At 45.1% G+C, this 13,690-nt stretch overlaps 1 protein-coding gene across 2 annotated transcripts in view; it reads left to right on the forward strand.

Annotated features, from left to right (window-relative positions):
- The first annotated feature begins 335 nt into the window (after window positions 1–335).
- The window catches only part of gcgra (glucagon receptor a), a 224,410-nt gene continuing 211,055 nt past the window's right edge, over window positions 336–13,690 (forward strand). For both annotated transcript variants that reach the window (XM_065010816.1, XM_065010817.1), the window contains exon 1: window positions 336–728. The gene's annotated coding sequence lies outside the window, so the exon portion shown is untranslated. The remainder of the gene's footprint in view (window positions 729–13,690) is intronic.

Below are 13,690 nucleotides of genomic sequence, written 5' to 3' on the forward strand. Positions count from 1 at the left end.
TAAAGGCAACATGTAAAGTGTTGGTCCAATTTTTCAAGAGCTAAAATAAAAGATCCCAGAAATGTTAGGCCTGTCAATCCCTAAATGTCCATTAATTATGATCCATATAATAATTTACATTTCCTGTTGCTGCAGGATTATTTTCCTGCTGTAGCAAACTGGCTCAAAATAAGATCCTACACCTGTAGTAGCATAACATATTTTGCAACGTGTTTTGTTTGGCGACTCCAAGTAAAATCGTACAATCATTAAAACGGAATATGATGGACATACTTGTGCGCATCGTTTTTTTCTTTATCATCTTTGGTGGCTAATAAGATAAGAGAGCGATGATACTCCCGACAGCAGCTACAGAGTCCGGGCAGCTACAGAGTCGGGGCCCCTTCTGTTTGACGTCACACCGGTGCAAAACTGACACCGCGCGCACTGACTGTGTGGCTCTCCTCTCATTGCACCCAAACTCGCGCCGGTCGATGTCTCCTGCGCTCCTCCGCATCGAGTTCTGAGACTAGAAGTATATCAAACATCAGAGTCAAACTCTGTAGTCCTTACTGTCGGTTCTAGAAGACTTTACCGTTGTTCTGCATTCTCTCTCTATCTCTTTGAAAGTTGGATTATGAGCGCAGCTCGTTCGGCAGGATATAGTCCGTTTTCCAGCGGTTCCTCAGAAGATGACCAGTGGTGAAACTGAGATAGGGAACAGCGAAAGGAGGTCGATGCTGCCAAAGGTAGGCTAGCCCACTAAACTACCCTACTATCCTCATTTGTAATGCTGCAGTTTACAGTACGTTTGATCGGTGGTGGTTTATGGGCTTTGTGTATTTTATTTTGAGTAGTTTACGTGTATTGCAAAAACGTATAGATTATGTTGTAATAACATTTAGCTTCACTAAAAGTGATTTATTCTCAGATCTAAAGGTCACAGTGTTTCACTGACGTCACATCTGTTTTACGCAATGCCTGGTTTATTGTGTTATATTTGTTTAATGCCGAGAGAGAGGGAGAAACAGCAAGACACATAGAGAGAGACAGCAAGACACACACACGGAGAGAGAGAGAGGGGGGGGACAGAGAGAGGGAGAAAGAGATAGGGAGATAGATATAGGAAGAAAGAGAGGGAGATAGAGAGAATGAGAAAGACATAAGGAGATAGAGAGGAGAAATATATAGGGAGATAGAGATAGTGTATGATGTAATGTTTACTGTTAATTTTTGTTTATTTCACTTTATATATTCACTTTATATATTATCTACCTCACTTGCTTTGGCAATGTTAACACATGTTTCCCATGCCAATAAAGCCCTTGAATTGAATTGAATTGATAGGGAGATAGAGATAGGAAGAGAGAGAATTAGTGCACGGGTTCTTAGCGCTTTGATATGATTGGCATTTTTGCTGCTGACTTCTGGATCCCTCCTCTGGTAGGGGGCACTGCCCCCTTTCCTGCCGCGCTGTTCTGGGGGCATGGGATTATGATGTCGCCTGGGGGTGTCCGCATGAGAAATAGAGTGAAACTAAATTCTCAGCCTGAAGTGGTAGCCTGTACTCTGGCTAAATATTACTGCTGTAATAATTAGCGTTGTTGGTTTTGAATGTATAGGAGGAGAGGTTACTTCTTGAAACAAATCTGTCTATAAAGTTACATTTTGGTTGAACTGAGGAGGATTCTTGTGTAGGCTTTGCTCTGACATAGCATTTATAAGGGTCCTTTCTAACTATATGTGGGCAAGCATTTTTCACTAAATAGGAGGAATGGAACGCATGTTTTTATGATTAAAAAGTGCTAATTATATATTTCAAACGTAAAATATTTCATAAGAAGTTGTATAAAAAAATATCTGCAGTATTTATTTCAGAATTAGAAACAACAAACGATATTACCAGCTGTTTGGTAATGGTTACGTTGTGTAGAGATGAATGTGATATTTAAAAATGTACATCATTCACACATTGGTATAAAAATAGTATTTTGAGATATATATATATATATATATATATATTATTTATTTATGAGTAGGGCTGGGTGGTGAATTTACCTAATGCGTAACCATATTTTCCAGTTTCGCAGCACTTGTTCGTGCTACGGTGGACAATGTCTCTGTTTTCTAATTGTCACATACAGAATAGTGTTTACTTTTCTGTTTTCACACTCTATGACAGCAGTATCTGCTCCAGATAATATGAAATATTTGCCAAGCTGTTGCGCGACTCTAGTCCCAGGCATGCGCTGGACGCCCGAGAGTGCACGTCAAACCCAAATGGATCAGAATTTCAGAACCTTCTAGAAATCTCTCTCAATTCAAACCGCAATGTTAAGGCTACATAGTATATATTATTTCCATGACTCTATATATGCCTATCCAGGGTTGGGGAGTAACGGATTACATGTAATCGTTACATGTAAGGGATTACAAAAAACGTTTAACTGTAATCCACAAAAAGTACAAAAATATTGTAATCAGATTACAGATTATTTTGAAAAATTAGATTATTTCCAGAATTACTTTTAAATTCAGAACGGATGTGTGCGAAAATAATCTTTGACACTTCTCTGTTTTCTCAATAACCTCAGCATTGAAAAAAATGGAAGTTTGTTCCACATGACAAATCTTTCGTTCTGCCCCTGAACAGGCTATTAACCCACTGTTCCTAGGCCGTCATTGAAAATAAGAATTTGTTCTTAATTAACTGACTTGCCTGGTTAAATAAAGGTAAATAAAAATAAATGAGCGAATCTGACCACAAGACAGAGACCACTATGACGACGCACCAAATGTGTTTGATGGATTTGCGAGAAAAGAGCAGGAATGGGCTTTTGTAGGCTACAGTCCAAACTATGTCTTCCAATGGTACGACTGCTGTCGGCATCCAAAGATTATTCTATTTGAATAAACGCTTGGAGGTAAGGATGCCAGCAGTGGTGTAGTCTACGGCAACACGGATACCACTTATTAATGATATCTACATAGCGCATTGGTGTGAATTACACTGCTACTCTCTCATTTAGCTATTTGCGCCGTACGGATTGTGGTTGTTGTGGATTGCTGTTCACAAATCTAAATGTATATTTGAACCCAATAATGTTTGAATTCAAGAAGTTTAAGTTGCCTGTCAATCATTGTTTTTTTAAACCAGTGGAAGCCAGTGAAAAATGCGCTCTTGCAACAGCTGCATAGTGCGGATCCCAGCCTACGGAATAAAAATAGGGCTTTTATTGCTCAATCTAATTCATGCTGATAAAATAATAAATCCAAAGGCCTAATGGACACATGCTCAAATTAGCACACTGTTGATAGACTAAAAGGGGCAAATCTGTCGTTGCTACATCCATTTCTGTTCATGGACTTCTTCGGTATTCTAAATGCCTACTGCTTCTTCGGTATTCTAAATGCCTACTGCTTCTTCGGTATTCTAAATGCCTACTGCTTCTTCGGTATTCTAAATGCCTACTGCTTCTTCGGTATTCTAAATGCTTACTGCTTCTTCGGTATTCTAAATGCCTACTGCTTCTTCGGTATTCTAAATGCCTACTGCTTGCAAAATTGTCCTGACCTTTCAAGAATGGCTGACTCGCTTCACCTTGCTTTTACATTTCAGTAGATGCTCTTATTTAGCGCGGTTTACAGGATGAACTAGGGTTAAGTGGCTCTTATTAAGCGCGGTTTACAGGATGAACTAGGGATAAGTGGCTCTTATTTAGCGCGGTTTACACGATGAACTAGGGATAAGTGGCTCTTATTTAGCGCGGTTTACAGGATGAACTAGGGATAAGTGGCTCTTATTGAGCACGGTTTACAGGATGAACTAGGGATAAGTGGCTCTTATTGAGCGCGGTTTACAGGATGAACTAGGGATAAGTGGCTCTTATTGAGCGCGGTTTACAGGATGAACTAGGGATAAGTGGCTCTTATTTAGCGCGGTTTACAGGATGAACTAGGGTTAAGTGGCTCTTATTGAGCGCGGTTTACAGGATGAACTAGGGATAAGTGGCTCTTATTAAGCGCGGTTTACAGGATGAACTAGGGATAAGTGGCTCTTATTGAGCGCGGCTAGGGATAAGTGGCTCTTATTGAGCGCGGTTTACAGGATGAACTAGGGATAAGTGGCTCTTATTGAGCGCGGTTTACAGGATGAACTAGGGATAAGTGGCTCTTATTGAGCGCGGTTTACAGGATGAACTAGGGATAAGTGGCTCTTATTGAGCGCGGTTTACAGGATGAACTAGGGATAAGTGGCTCTTATTGAGCGCGGTTTACAGGATGAACTAGGGATAAGTGGCTCTTATTGAGCGCGGTTTACAGGATGAACTAGGGATAAGTGGCTCTTATTGAGCGCGGTTTACAGGATGAACTAGGGATAAGTGGCTCTTATTGAGCGCGGTTTACAGGATGAACTAGGGATAAGTGGCTCTTATTGAGCGCGGTTTACAGGATGAACTAGGGATAAGTGGCTCTTATTGAGAACTAGGGATAAGTGGCTTTACAGGATGAACTAGGGATAAGTGGCTCTTATTGAGCGCGGTTTACAGGATGAACTAGGGATAAGTGGCTCTTATTGAGCGCGGTTTACAGGATGAACTAGGGATAAGTGGCTCTTATTTAGCGCGGTTTACAGGATGAACTAGGGTTAAGTGGCTCTTATTGAGCGCGGTTTACAGGATGAACTAGGGATAAGTGGCTCTTGAGCGCGGTTTATTGGATGAACTAGGGATAAGTTTACAGGATGAACTAGGGATAAGTGGCTCTTATTGAGCGCGGTTTACAGGATGAACTAGGGATAAGTGGCTCTTATTGAGCGCGGTTTACAGGATGAACTAGGGATAAGTGGCTCTTATTGAGCGCGGTTTACAGGATGAACTAGGGATAAGTGGCTCTTATTGAGCGCGGTTTACAGGATGAACTAGGGATAAGTGGCTCTTATTTAGCGCGGTTTACAGGATGAACTAGGGATAAGTGGCTCTTATTGCGCGGTTTACAGGATGAACTAGGGATAAGTGGCTCTTATTGAGCGCGGTTTACAGGATGAACTAGGGATAAGTGGCTCTTATTGAGCGCGGTTTACAGGATGAACTAGGGATAAGTGGCTCTTATTGAGCGCGGTTTACAGGATGAACTAGGGATAAGTGGCTCTTATTGAGCGCGGTTTACAGGATGAACCCGGGTTAAGTGGCTTGCTGAAGAGAACATCGACAGATTTGCTCACCTAGCCGGCTCAGGGATTTGAACCAGGGACTAAGTGGCTCTTATTGAGCGTAGGCTACCTGAGACAGGAAGCAGATAGGTCTTAGGCGCGTTTACAGGACCTGAGACAGGAAGCATGTCTTTCGTTTACAGTCTGGGGCTACCTGAGACAGGAAGCAGATAGGTAGGGCGTACAGTCTGTCTTTCGTAGGCTACCTGAGACAGGAAGCAGATAGGTAGGGCGTACAGTCTGTCTTCCGCCGGCTACCTGAGACAGGAAGCAGATAGGTGGGAGGGAGGGCGTACAGTCTGTCTTCCGCCGGCTACCTGAGACAGGAAGCAGATAGGTGGGAGGGAGGGCTACCTGAGACAGTCTGGTGGGAGGGAGGGCGTTCTGTCTTCCGCCGGCTACCTGAGACAGGAAGCAGATAGGTGGGAGGGAGGGCGTACAGTCTGTCTTCCGCCGGCTACCTGAGACAGGAAGCAGATAGGTAGGGCGTACAGTCTGTCTTTCTGCGGGCTACCTGAGACAGGAAGCAGATAGGTAGGGCGTACAGTCTGTCTTTCGCCGGCTACCTGAGACAGGAAGCAGATAGGTAGGGCGTACAGTCTGTCTTTCGTAGGCTACCTGAGACAGGAAACAGATAGGTGGGAGGGAGGACATACAGTCTGTATTCCGCCGGCTACCTGAGACAGGAAGCAGATAGGTAGGGGGTACAGTCTGTCTTTCGTAGGCTACCTGAGACAGGCAACAGATAGTTGGGGCATACAGTCTGTCTTTCGTAGGCTACCTGAGACAGGAAACAGATAGGTGGGAGGGAGGACGTACAGTCTGTATTCCGCCGGCTACCTGAGACAGGAAGCAGATAGGTGGGAGGGAGGGCGTACAGTCTGTCTTTCGTAGGCTACCTGAGACAGGAAGCAGATAGGTAGGGCATACAGTCTGTCTTTCGTAGGCTACCTGAGGCAGGAAACAGATAGGTAGGGCATACAGTCTGTCTTTCGTAGGCTACCTGAGACAGGAAGCAGATAGGTAGGGCGTACAGTCTGTCTTTCGCGGGCTACCTGAGACAGGAAACAGATAGGTGGTAGAGAGGGCGTAAAGTCTGTCTTTCGTAGGCTACCTGAGACAGGAAGCAGATAGGTAGGGCGTACAGTCTGTCTTCCGCCGGCTACCTGAAACAGGAAGCAGATATTTAGGGCATACAGTCTGTCTTTCGTAGGCAACCTGAGACAGGAAACAGATAGGTGGGAGGGAGGGCGTACAGTCTGTCTTCCGCCGGCTACCTGAGACAGGAAGCAGATAGGGAGGGCGTACAGTCTGTCTTTCGTAGGCTACCTGAGACAGGAAACAGATAGGTGGGAGGGAGGGCGTACAGTCCGTATTCCGGCGGGCTACCTGAGACAGGAAGCAGATAGGGTGTACAGTCTGTCTTTCGTAGGCTACCTGAGACCGGAAACAGATAGGTGGTAGAGAGGGCGTAAAGTCTGTCTTTTGCGGGCTACCTGAGACAGGAAGCAGATAGGTGGAAGGGAGGGCGTACAGTCTGTCTTCCGCGGGCTACCTGAGACAGGAAGCAGATAGGTGGGAGGGAGGGCGTACAGTCTGTCTTCCGCCGGCTACCTGAGACAGGAAGCAGATAGGTAGGGCGTACAGTCTGTCTTTCGTAGGCTACCTGAGACAGGAAGCAGATAGGTAGGGCATACAGTCTGTCTTCCGGCGGCCTACCTGAGACAGGAGACAGATAGGTGGGAGGGAGGGCGTACAGTCTGTCTTCCGCGGGCTACCTGAGACAGGAAGCTGTATTACTGCCACTACGCTGTTCATTAATTATTGACTACCATTAGCATCTATTGATCCTGCTACTGGTCAGTATTACTCCTGTTTACATGTATATATTAGCATCTATTGATCCTGCTACTGGTCACTATTACTGTAACGATATTCTTCGTCCTCGTCTGAGGAGTAAGAAATGTGGGACCAGTGCGCAGCGTGGTAGGTGTTCATGATGTTTATTGACTGAACATTGAAAATATCTACCTCAGTACTCCAGTATCCCTGCCTACATGGACATATCTACCTCAGTACTCCAGTATCTCTGCCTACATGTACATATCTACCTCAGTACTCCAGTATCTCTGCCTACATGTACATATCTACCTCAGTACTCCAGTATTCCTGCACATTGTAAATGTGGTATTGGCACTGACTCTGTATATAGCCTCCTCTCATTTCTTATTTCTCCTGTTCTCTTTATTATTATATATATATATATATATATATATATATAAAATAAAATATATACAATTATAATAATGTTATTAGTTATACTGTTTTGATATTGATTACTGCCGTGTAGAGCTTCCAAGTGAAGCATTTCTGCAACAGCCGTTGGTGGAAGAAGGTGAGGACCAAGGTGCAGTGTGGAACGTGTTCATCTTGTTTATTTAACTGAACACTGAATAACCAAAACGACGACGACGACGACGACGACGACGAGAACAACCGAAACAGCTCCGTCAGGTGCAACCCACACTAAACAGAAAGCAACTACCCACACCACACAGGTGGGAAAAGGCTACCTAAGTATGGTTCTCAATCAGAGACAACGATAGACAGCTGCCTCTAATTGAGAACCACACCCGGCCAAACAACACAGAAATCCAAAACATAGAAAATGAACATAGAATGCCCACCCTAGTCACTCCCTGGCCTAACCAAAATACAGAATAAAAGCCTCTCTGTGGCCAGGGCGTGACAATTTCACTGTACTTGTCCATGTGACAATAAAACTTGAACTGAAAACTTGAACTTAACTGGGAATTTTTTTCAACTTATTAAACAAAATATCGTTCTCTGAGCTCATTGTATGAGTAGAAAATAAATACATTTAATTTTGGAGTTACTTTTATTATAAAAAGGAATAGAATAAGTTTCTAAACATATTATTGGATTCTACCATGATTAGGGATAGTCCTGAATGAATCATGAAGCACGATGAATGCCACAGACGCACAAAACTCACACCCGCAGGACATGTGAACCTCTCACCATGACAACAACAGGAGAGGTTAGCATGTCTTTGGGGTATGATATTTTATGGGTCTGTAACTTTCTCACTCATCATTATTCACGGTTCCATTGTGTAATCGGTAATCACTGCCTGACACCGTACTGTGTTCCCAATCGGACCCTTTCCCCAGTGCACTACTTTTAAATAGGGCCCACAGGGGGTTCTGGTCAAAAGTAGTGCACTATATAGGGAACAGGATGCCATTTGGGACATGACCCTTGTGTCTTCTTCTCTCCACACTGACAGGCAGTGTCCTATAAACCTGGTTAGTGTCATTGTGTAGTTGTAACAGACAGTTATATTAAGTGTGTAATTAAGTAGTTGTTTAATAGTCATTAACCTATAAACCTGGTTAGAGTCATAGTGTAGTCGTAACAGACAGTTGTATTAAGTGTGTAATCATGTAGTTGTTTCAGAGTCATTATCCTATAAACCTTGTTAGAGTCATAGTGTAGTTGTAACAGACAGTTATATTAAGTGTGTAATTAAGTAGTTTTACATTTACATTTACATTTAAGTCATTTAGCAGACGCTCTTATCCAGAGCGACTTACAAATTGGTGCATTCACCTTATGACATCCAGTGGAACAGCCACTTTACAATAGTGCATCTAAATCTTTTAAGGGGGGGAGGGGTGAGAAGGATTACTTTATCCTATCCTAGGTATTCCTTAAAGAGGTGGGGTTTCAGGTGTCTCCGGAAGGTGGTGATTGACTCCGCTGTCCTGGCGTCGTGAGGGAGTTTGTTCCACCATTGGGGGGCCAGAGCAGCGAACAGTTTTGACTGGGCTGAGCGGGAACTGTACTTCCTCAGTGGTAGGGATGCGAGCAGGCCAGAGGTGGATGAACGCAGGGCCCTTGTTTGGGTGTAGGGCCTGATCAGAGCCTGGAGGTACTGAGGTGCCGTTCCCCTCACAGCTCCGTAGGCAAGCACCATGGTCTTGTAGCGGATGCGAGCTTCAACTGGAAGCCAGTGGAGAGAGCGGAGGAGCGGGGTGACGTGAGAGAACTTGGGAAGGTTGAACACCAGACGGGCTGCGGCGTTCTGGATGAGTTGTAGGGGTTTAATGGCACAGGCAGGGAGCCCAGCCAACAGCGAGTTGCAGTAATCCAGACGGGAGATGACAAGTGCCTGGATTAGGACCTGCGCCGCTTCCTGTGTGAGGCAGGGTCGTACTCTGCGGATGTTGTAGAGCATGAACCTACAGGAACGGGCCACCGCCTTGATGTTATTTGAGAACGACAGGGTGTTGTCCAGGATCACGCCAAGGTTCTTAGCGCTCTGGGAGGAGGACACAATGCAGTTGTCAACCGTGATGGCGAGATCATGGAACGGGCAGTCCTTCCCGGGAGGAAGAGCAGCTCCGTCTTGCCGAGGTTCAGCTTGAGGTGGTGATCCGTCATCCACACTGATATGTCTGCCAGACATGCAGAGATGCGATTCGCCACCTGGTCATCAGAAGGGGGAAAGGAGAAGATTAATTGTGTGTCGTCTGCATAGCAATGATAGGAGAGACCATGTGAGGTTATGACAGAGCCAAGTGACTTGGTGTATAGCGAGAATAGGAGAGGGCCTAGAACAGAGCCCTGGGGACACCAGTGGTGAGAGCACGTGGTGAGGAGACAGATTCTCGCCACGCCACCTGGTAGGAGCGACCTGTCAGGTAGGACGCAATCCAAGCGTGGGCCGCGCCGGAGATGCCCAACTCGGAGAGGGTGGAGAGGAGGATCTGATGGTTCACAGTATCGAAGGCAGCCGATAGGTCTAGAAGGATGAGAGCAGAGGAGAGAGAGTTAGCTTTAGCAGTGCGGAGCGCCTCCGTGATACAGAGAAGAGCAGTCTCAGTTGAATGACTAGTCTTGAAACCTGACTGATTTGGATCAAGAAGGTCATTCTGAGAGAGATAGCGGGAGAGCTGGCCAAGGACGGCACGTTCAAGAGTTTTGGAGAGAAAAGAAAGAAGGGATACTGGTCTGTAGTTGTTGACATCGGAGGGATCGAGTGTAGGTTTTTTCAGAAGGGGTGCAACTCTCGCTCTCTTGAAGACGGAAGGGACATAGCCAGCGGTCAGGGATGAGTTGATGAGCGAGGTGAGGTAAGGGAGAAGGTCTCCGGAAATGGTCTGGAGAAGAGAGGAGGGGATAGGGTCAAGCGGGCAGGTTGTTGGGCGGCCGGCCGTCACAAGACGCGAGATTTCATCTGGAGAGAGAGGGGAGAAAGAGGTCAGAGCACAGGGTAGGGCAGTGTGAGCAGAATCAGCGGTGTCGTTTGACTTAGCAAACGAGGATCGGATGTCGTCGACCTTCTTTTCAAAATGGTTGACGAAGTCATCTGCAGAGAGGGAGGAGGGGGGAGGGGGAGGAGGATTCAGGAGGGAGGAGAAGGTGGCAAAGAGCTTCCTAGGGTTAGAGGCAGATGCTTGGAATTTAGAGTGGTAGAAAGTGGCTTTAGCAGCAGAGACAGAAGAGGAAAATGTAGAGAGGAGGGAGTGAAAGGATGCCAGGTCCGCAGGGAGGCGAGTTTTCCTCCATTTCCGCTCGGCTTCCCGGAGCCCTGTTCTGTGAGCTCGCAATGAGTCGTCGAGCCACGGAGCGGGAGGGGAGGACCGAGCCGGCCTGGAGGATAGGGGACATAGAGAGTCAAAGGATGCAGAAAGGGAGGAGAGGAGGGTTGAGGAGGCAGAATCAGGAGATGATAGGATGGAAGAGGAGAGAGTAGCGGGGGAGAGAGAGCGAAGGTTGGGACGGCGCGATACCATCCGAGTAGGGGCAGTGTGGGAAGTGTTGGATGAGAGCGAGAGGGAAAAGAATACAAGGTAGTGGTCGGAGACTTGGAGGGGAGTTGCAATGAGGTTAGTGGAAGAACAGCATCTAGTAAAGATGAGGTCGAGCGTATTGCCTGCCTTGTGAGTAGGGGGGGGAAGGTGAGAGGGTGAGGTCAAAAGAGGAGAGGAGTGGAAAGAAGGAGGCAGAGAGGAATGAGTCAAAGGTAGACGTGGGGAGGTTAAAGTCGCCCAGAACTGTGAGAGGTGAGCCGTCCTCAGGAAAGGAGCTTATCAAGGCATCAAGCTCATTGATGAACTCTCCGAGGGAACCTGGAGGGCGATAAATGATAAGGATGTTAAGCTTGAAAGGGCTGGTAACTGTGACAGCATGGAATTCAAAGGAGGCGATAGACAGATGGGTAAGGGGAGAAAGAGAGAATGACCACTTGGGAGAGATGAGGATCCCGGTGCCACCACCCCGCTGACCAGAAGCTCTCGGGGTGTGCGAGAACACGTGGGCGGATGAAGAGAGAGCAGTAGGAGTAGCAGTGTTATCTGTGGTGATCCATGTTTCCGTCAGTGCCAAGAAGTCAAGGGACTGGAGGGAGGCATAGGCTGAGATTAACTCTGCCTTGTTGGCCGCAGATCGGCAGTTCCAGAGGCTACCGGAGACCTGGAACTCCACGTGGGTCGTGCGCGCTGGGACCACCAGATTAGGGTGGCTACCTATTTTACTCGAGCAACCCAAATTGTTCAGTGTTGGTCATAGAATTGTACATTTTCCAAGTTTTTGTTTAAGGCTGACAAAAGAAAAGGCATGTATTGTAAAAATGTAACCAATTACAGAATTGCGGTGTGGAGCGTTTGTATGGTCTGTGCAGAGAGGAGAGAACAGGGATAGACAGACACATAGTTGACAGGCTACAGAAGAGGCTATGCTAATGCAAAGGAGATTGGAATGACAAGTGGACTACACGTCTCGAATGTTCAGAAAGTTAAGCTTACGTAGCAAGAACCTGATTGACTAAAATGATTAAAATGATACAGTACTGCTGAAGTAGGCTAGCTGGCAGTGGCTGCGTTGTTGACTTTGTAGGCTAGCTGGCAGTGGCTACAGTGCTGCTATTCGGGGGCTAGCTGGCTAGCTAGCAGTGTTGATTACGTTACGTTGCGTTAAAAGAACGACAATAGCTGGCTAGCTAACCTAGAAAATCGCTCTAGACTACACAATTATCTTTGATACAAAGACGGCTATGTAGCTAGCTATGTAGCTAGCTACGATCAAACAAATCAAACCGTTGTACTGTAATGAAATGAAATGAAAATGTGATACTACCTGTGGAGCGAAGCGGAATGCGACCGGGTTGTTGAGTGCGGAAGTTCTATTCGGTAGACGTTGGCTAGCTGTTGGCTAGCTAGCAGTGTCTCCTACGTTAAGGACGACAAATAGCTGGCTAGCTAACCTCGGTAAATTAAGATAATCACTCTAAAACTACACACTCTAAACTACACAATTATCTTGGATACGAAGACAGCAAAGACAACTATGTAGCTAGCTAACACTACACTAATCAAGTCGTTCAGTTGAGTGTAATAGTTTCTACAGTGCTGGTATTCGGTAGACGGTGGACGTTTGCTAGCTGGCTAGCTGCTGGGCAGATAGCAGTGTAGACTACGTTAGGACGACGAAATACGATAATTACGCAATTATCTTTGATACAAAGACGGCTATGTAGCTAGCTAAGAAGAAATTGCTAAGATTAGACAAATCAAACCGTTGTACTATAATGAAATGTAATGAAATGTAATGAAAAGTTATACTACCTGCGGACCGAAGTGCGGATGCGACCGCTCGCTCCAACCCGGAAGACAAGTTTAAGAGTCATTATCCTATAAACCTGGTTAGAGTCATAGTGTAGTTGTAACAGACAGTTATATTAAGTGTGTAATTATGTAGTTTAAGAGTCATTATCCTATAAACCGTGTTAGTCATAGTGTAGTCGTAACAGACAGTTATATTAAGTGTGTAATTATGTAGTTTAAGAGTCATTATCCTATAAACCTTGTTAGAGTCATAGTGTAGTCGTAACAGACAGTTATATTAAGTGTGTAATTATGTAGTTTAAGAGTCATTATCCTATAAACCTTGTTAGAGTCATAGTGTAGTCGTAACAGACAGTTATATTAAGTGTGTAATTATGTAGTTTAAGAGTCATTATCCTATAAACCGTGTTAGTCATAGTGTAGTTGTAACAGACAGTTATATTAAGTGTGTAATTATGTAGTTTAAGAGTCATTATCCTATAAACCGTGTTAGTCATAGTGTAGTTGTAACAGACAGTTATATTAAGTGTGTAATTATGTTGTTTAAGCGAGAAAGCAATACAATAATACAACATCTGCTCATGTCACCTGTGTACATGCCACGAGACTAGAAACATACACCTTAAAGTACTTATGTACCATAAACCCATCAGCCAATCAGATCATTTATCAAACATGAAGCAACCAACCAGAAAATGTATCAAACATGAAGCAACCAATCAGATAATTGATCAAACATGAAGCAACCAACCAGATCATTTATCAAACATGAAGCAACCAACCAGATCATTTATCAAACATGAAGCAACCAACCAGATCATTTATCAAACATGAAGCAACCAATCAG

This window comes from Oncorhynchus nerka, linkage group LG26 (assembly GCF_034236695.1).
Source record: "Oncorhynchus nerka isolate Pitt River linkage group LG26, Oner_Uvic_2.0, whole genome shotgun sequence".
NCBI classification, from domain to species: Eukaryota; Metazoa; Chordata; class Actinopteri; order Salmoniformes; family Salmonidae; genus Oncorhynchus; species Oncorhynchus nerka.